Source organism: Ruditapes philippinarum, unplaced genomic scaffold (assembly GCF_026571515.1).
Source record: "Ruditapes philippinarum isolate M1 unplaced genomic scaffold, ASM2657151v2 ctg15120_1_1_1_1, whole genome shotgun sequence".
In the NCBI taxonomy this organism is placed as follows: domain Eukaryota; kingdom Metazoa; phylum Mollusca; class Bivalvia; order Venerida; family Veneridae; genus Ruditapes; species Ruditapes philippinarum.
Window position 1 is genome coordinate 14357 of NW_026855016.1, and position 6348 is coordinate 20704.

Consider the following 6348-nt stretch of genomic DNA (forward strand, 5'->3'; position numbering starts at 1 on the left):
CCGAGGATCATTCCTGTAAAGTTTGGTTACTGTGCTGTCATTGGATTTTGAGGAGATGTTGTATAAAGAAATTGTTGGCGACACATGACGAACAGTGGGGGATCATAATAGCTCACCATGAGCATGTTGTGCTCAGGTGAGCTAAAAATATGGGAGTCACCATGCTTGATGTCCAGTTACATATATCTGTACCACAGAGCTTTTAATATGTATTATTTTAATTTTTTTATATTAAGTGATACCACAAGAATTGAAACTGATAATAATACAACCATTAACCTAGTTTCCAAGACTTTAATATAAAGTGAAATTATTTGTTTCTGGAAATTGAGTACTGGACAACATTAAAAATTTTGCAGACAAAAACAATGTTGCAGCAATCATAATAGCTTGACTTTTTCTTCAAAACAGACCAGCTAAAAATTCCCTCATGATTTAGATACTACACAGGACTATAAACAAGATATATAAGAAGTTTGTTAAATAAACACCAATTACCTGGTACACACTGGTTTTCTGGCTCGCTCATTTTGGACAGCATCAAAGAAAGCAGCATTCCAAAACCTGAGAGACCGCCATATAGGCTGTTCTCTTAAATAACTATACAGAAAATTCTTGTACCGGTGGCGGCCATGCTGAGCTGAAAAATAAAATATGCAAATTAACTAAAAAGCTGCTAAATTTCTGTAATACACCTAACCTGCATTGATTTTATAACCACTTCTTCAATGTCTAACTTAGTCTGGAAACAAGCCTGCTTTGATTTTATAACCATCTTTTGTTCAAGTTACTTCTTCAAAGTCTAACTTAGCCTGGAAACAAGCCTGCTATGATTTTATAACCATCTATTGTTCAAGTTACTTCTTCAAAGTCTACCTTAGCCTGGAAACAAGCCTGCTTTGAGTTTATAACCATCTATTGTTCAAGTTACTTCTTCAAAGTCCAACTTAGTTTGGAAACAAGCCTGCTTTGAGTTTATAACCATCTATTGTTCAAGTTACTTCTTCAAAGTCCAACTTAGCCTGGAAACAAGCCTGCTTTGAGTTTATAACCATCTATTGTTCAAGTTACTTCTTCAAAGTCCGACTTAGTCTGGAAACAAGCCTGCTTTGAGTTTATAACCATCTATTGTTCAAGTTACTTCTTCAAAGTCCGACTTAGTCTGGAAACAAGCCTGCTTTGAGTTTATAACCATCTATTGTTCAAGTGACTTCTTTAAAGTCCAACTTAGTCTGGAAACAAGCCTGCTTTGAGTTTATAACCATCTATTGTTCAAGTTACTTCTTCAAAGTCCAACTAAGTCTGGAAACAAGCCTGCTTTGAGTTTATAGCCATCTATTGTTCAAGTTACTTCTTCAAAGTCCAACTTAGTCTGGAAACAAGCCTGCTTTGAGTTTATAGCCATCTATTGTTGAAGTTACTTCTTCAAAGTCCAACTTAGTCTGGAAACAAGCCTGCTTTGAGTTTATAGCCATCTATTGTTCAAGTTACTTCTTCAAAGTCCAACTTAGTCTGGAAACAAGCCTGCTTTGAGTTTATAGCCATCTATTGTTCAAGTTACTTCTTCAAAGTCCAACTTAGCCTGGAAACAAGCCTGCTTTAATTTTATAACCATCTATTGTTCAAGTTACTTCTTCAAAGTCTAACTTAGTCTGGAAACAAGCCTGCTTTGAGTTTATAACCATCTATTGTTCAAGTGACTTCTTCAAAGTCTAACTTAGCCTGGAAACAAGCCTGCTTTGAGTTTATAACCATCTATTGTTCAAGTTACTTCTTCAAAGTCCGACTTAGTCTGGAAACAAGCCTGCTCTTTGAGTTTATAACCATCTATTGTTGAAGTTACTTCTTCAAAGTCTAACTTAGCGTGGAAACAAGCCTGCTCTTTGAGTTTATAACCATCTATTGTTCAAGTTACTTCTTCAAAGTCTAACTTAGCGTGGAAACAAGCCTGCTTTGAGTTTATAACCATCTATTGTTGAAGTTACTTCTTCAAAGTCTAACTTAGCCTGGAAACAAGCCTGCTTTGAGTTTATAACCATCTATTGTTCAAGTTACTTCTTCAAAGTCTAACTTAGCCTGGAAACAAACCTGCTTTGAGTTTATAACCATCTATTGTTGAAGTTACTTCTTCAAAGTCTAACTTAGTCTGGAAACAAACCTGCTTTGATTTTATAACCATCTATTGTTAAAGTTACTTCTTCAAAGTCTAAGTTGGCATGGAAACAAGCCTATATGCATATGCAGATCCAGAATTTTTTTTCTAGAGGCAGTCATAATATTTCCACAAGGGGTTATGCATATTCTGAAGACGTTTTGCATTTTACTAGTTTTCATGGTGGGAGGGGGTAATAAGTCATTTCTTTTCCTGATTTTTATTAATGCAAGTTATTTTTTAAAAGCCAAATTTCGTGGCATGTCATGACCCTCCCATGCCATCTGATCTCAGGTACCGGTATATTTTATTCTATCGTAAAAGTATCTCATATAACTTACTCCGAAATACATTAACACATTTATTTCTTCAAGTAGGAATGACCGAACCTTGTGTTGACAAGGTTTCGTGAAACATCAATAAATAATGACATCAATATGACAATAAGACACTCTTGACTTTTCCTTTGAATATAAGAGAACAAATTGTTGTTGTCAGCTACAGCAAGACCTCATGTGTTCCGTATAATATAATATATTATTTCAAGCAATAATTATTAGCGCTTGATTAGAACTTTTGTATGGCAAGTAAATAGCTTCCTCATATGGAAGAATTGGGCATCACCCGTATGATATAAATTCACCGCAATAGTGTGCTAGTGATAAAAGTCAATGACTTCTAATCACCTGGCAATAATATCATCATTTGTCATAGTTAGTCACAGTTGATTTGTGCTCTGTTTTCTTGAAAAAACAACATTTAAAACTGAACCATATTTTTGTACAGAGAGACAGAGAGTCGATAAATTCAGGGGGTCACTCAGGCAGTCTCGACTGTACTCTGTTATTGCTTTTTTTTAAAGTCACATGGACACTATTAAGGTCATACGACAACTATCCAGCTTTACTGGCGGAGGACGACCTCAACTGCCCCTAAATGCAATATTTCAGGCTAAACCCAAGAGTTTATATATAAAATTTTCTTACATTCATGGTAAAAAGTGAAGCACATATTCATGAGGTTTTTGGCGGGAACAAAGTCTTCTGCTTCGTTACATTCAAACAGCACCACAGCAAAATATTGCACCAGACGGAAAAATATTGATTCATCAACCTTTTTGGAAATCACTCTCTGAAATAAGAAAATTATATACATCAAGTGTCTCTAATATTTACATATCACTGTCAACTGCCACCCACAAAAAAGGACAAAAACTTGTCACCTGTCTAATTACATGAGAGATGTAGACAATTTTGTGTTATCAAGCAGACAGAATAAAATAAAACCTGAAACATGTATGTAACTTTTTTTAAGGATAAAAATAATCATCTGTCTAAATTACAAGGAAGATACTGACAAAGTCGTGTTAGGATCCAGACAAGATGAAAATGAAGAAAGCTCTAGATTAGACTGCTGCGAAAACCAGACAACTAAATCATGGTTTAAATGCCATCCTGAGTCAATGTTGAATGTATTTAAAGCTTATCTCTATTTATTTCCATCTCTTTCACCAGATTTATTTTACCTATTTTAATGTAACATGCACTAGCAGCTGAGCATTATTCCTTCTCTGTTACGCAGTGTCCCAGGAAGAGATTTCATCTAAAGATAATTTCTATAGGTAATTAAATTATAAGGTGATAAGGTATATAAGTTATGACTTTATTTAATGAAACTTTGGCAGTAGCTTGCAATTACCACTAACATCCATGAACAGGCTCAATCAAACCGAGCCAGCAACATTTTCAATTTTGCCACTTTGGGTGTTCTTTAGGGAATCCATATGTCTGTATTAACATTTTTGGTTTTCCAATCTATGTTGGCCTCAGGATATACATAACAAAGTCACTTTGATCTCATCAGATGTTTTGAAATTATTTCACCCATGCCTCTTGTCCTAGTAACAAAGTTGCTAAGGATCTAGTCCACAGTGAGGCATGATATATCCAAACACATCTATATATATACCATATACCAGTACCACTCAAAGGTTTTCTTTATTTATCATATAAATGTGTTATTAGTCATATCATTATACATTGTATAATATCATAAAAACAAGAGGGCCATGATCGACCTGAGGTCGCTCACCTGTATATAGGCCCCCGGAGCTGGGCCAGTTTAAACCCCAGGGCTTTTATTTGAACAGACTCGGAAGAGTCACCCATTAGTCACCCCCCCCCATCGGCAGGGCCAATTTTAACCCAAGGGCTTTTATTTGAACAAACTTGGTAGACACCCATAAGAAGATGTTTTCATGCTAAACATCTTAGCTCTAACTCATTGGGTTTTTTAAAAGAAGATTTTTAAGTTTTTACTATACACATATAGTTAAAAACAATGACACCACTGGGGCGGGGCCAGTTTTGACCCCAAGGCTTTATCTGAACAAAATTTGTAGACACTTGCTAGAAGATATTTCATGCTTAATATCTAAACTCTACCTATTTGGGTTTTTTTCAAAGAAGATTTTTAAGTTTTTGCTATACACATATAAGGAAAATCAATGACCCCCGGGGCCGGGCCAATTTGACCCAAGGGCTTTTATTTAAACAAACTTGGTAGACACCCATTAGAACATGTTTCATACTAAATATCTTAGCTCTAGCTCTTTGAGTTCTTTAAAAGAAGATTTTTTAAGTTTTTACTATATGCATATAGGGAAAATCAATGACCCCCTGGGGCGGGGTCAATTTTGACCCCAGGGCTTTTATTTGAACAAACTTGGTAGACACCCATTAGAAGATGTTTCATGCTAAATATCTTAGCTCTAGCTCTTTGAGTTCTTTAAAAGAAGTTTTTTTAAGTTTTTACTAATTATGCATATAGTGAAAATCAATGACCCCCTGGGGCGGGGCCAATTTTGAACCCAGGGCTTTTATTTGAACAAACTTGGTAGACACTCACTAGAAGATGTTTCATGTCAAATATCTAAGCTCTAGCTCTTAGGGTTTTTTAAAAGAAGATATTTAAAGTTTTTTCATTATGATCTGCCTTATGGTTTCAGAGAAGATGTCGTTTTAAAAGTGTGAACGGACAACGGACGACGTACAACGGACGAAGAGTGATCCTAATAGCTCACCCTGAGCATATGCTCAGGTGAGCTTAAAATAATATATAAAATCTGGGATCCATTTGCTTAAGAATGTCTTGGAAGACTATGGCATTGTCAAATGATTAACTTTATGACTGGCAAAGTGAGATACATATACCATGAAAAAAGAACAAGAAGAAATTTTAAAATGCTTTCAAAACATTTGATTTTACAGTGTCATACGGTAAAACATGTGAAATGTTAATCTTTCTTTATGTGGATGAGATGAGGAAATACTGAAAATTTAAAAAATATGCTTAAATATTTCACTGTATCATCCATAAATAGTGTGATAGTGTGCCGTAACATTTCCTTTATTCACCAGAATGACAAGATAATTTCCCTAGAGAGGAGAAACAGACAAGTTGTACAGCTAAAATACAATAAAATAACAAATTGTTATTCATAGTCCTTCATGATCCACACCAAAATAGCTTATATTTTACATCAAGAACAATAAAATATACATCAGTTCTCATTATTTGTGACCAATCCTAGATACAGTTCATCTTAAACCTTTTAAATTGTTTAAAATTAGCATTCTTACAAAACGACAGAATACCAACTGCGTATTAATACAAATAATCAAAAGGGTATTTTTTTACCATTATCCTAAATATTCGAATTGTTGACAGAGATAAGACTGCTGGTTTACCACTGTTTTGTCTTCGAGGCATCAAATGCAAATAAAGATGTGGCAAGGGAAAGGTGAATGAACAAATAATCAAATTGGGTTGAACAGTTAGGGATATAATTGTTACATACCTGTGCATTCACATATCTTGCAAACCACTGCCTCCCAGGAACTTGCTGCAAAAAATAAAATATCATAAATTTCTAAAGAGTTCCTTTTAAAATCTTATTAAGTCTGGTCTATCTTGAGGTAAAATATAATTTGTTTCCAAAGATTTGCTTAGAGGGATATTCAGGCAAAATAATGACAAAACGATCAAAATGATCTTATGTACTCAAATCACGCTAAAATGACATTTTTTTAAGTTCCAACATGATTTTCTGTTTAAATTCTACATATTTTGGGTTTGAAGCGTAAATATATCTATTTAATTGAACAAATTTTAGACGGCAATAAAATCCCCGAAGA

General features: G+C 34.5%; 1 long non-coding RNA gene across 1 annotated transcript; it reads right to left on the reverse strand.

The window, feature by feature from the left end:
- Nucleotides 1-480: 480 nt before the first annotated feature.
- Nucleotides 481-6059, reverse strand: LOC132741841 (uncharacterized). The gene is made up of 3 exons (XR_009627349.1): nt 6012-6059; nt 3139-3283; nt 481-640 (listed from the first exon to the last, which is right to left on the reverse strand). It is a non-coding gene; the product is annotated as an uncharacterized LOC132741841 (long non-coding RNA).
- Between the last annotated feature and the right edge of the window lie 289 nt (nt 6060-6348).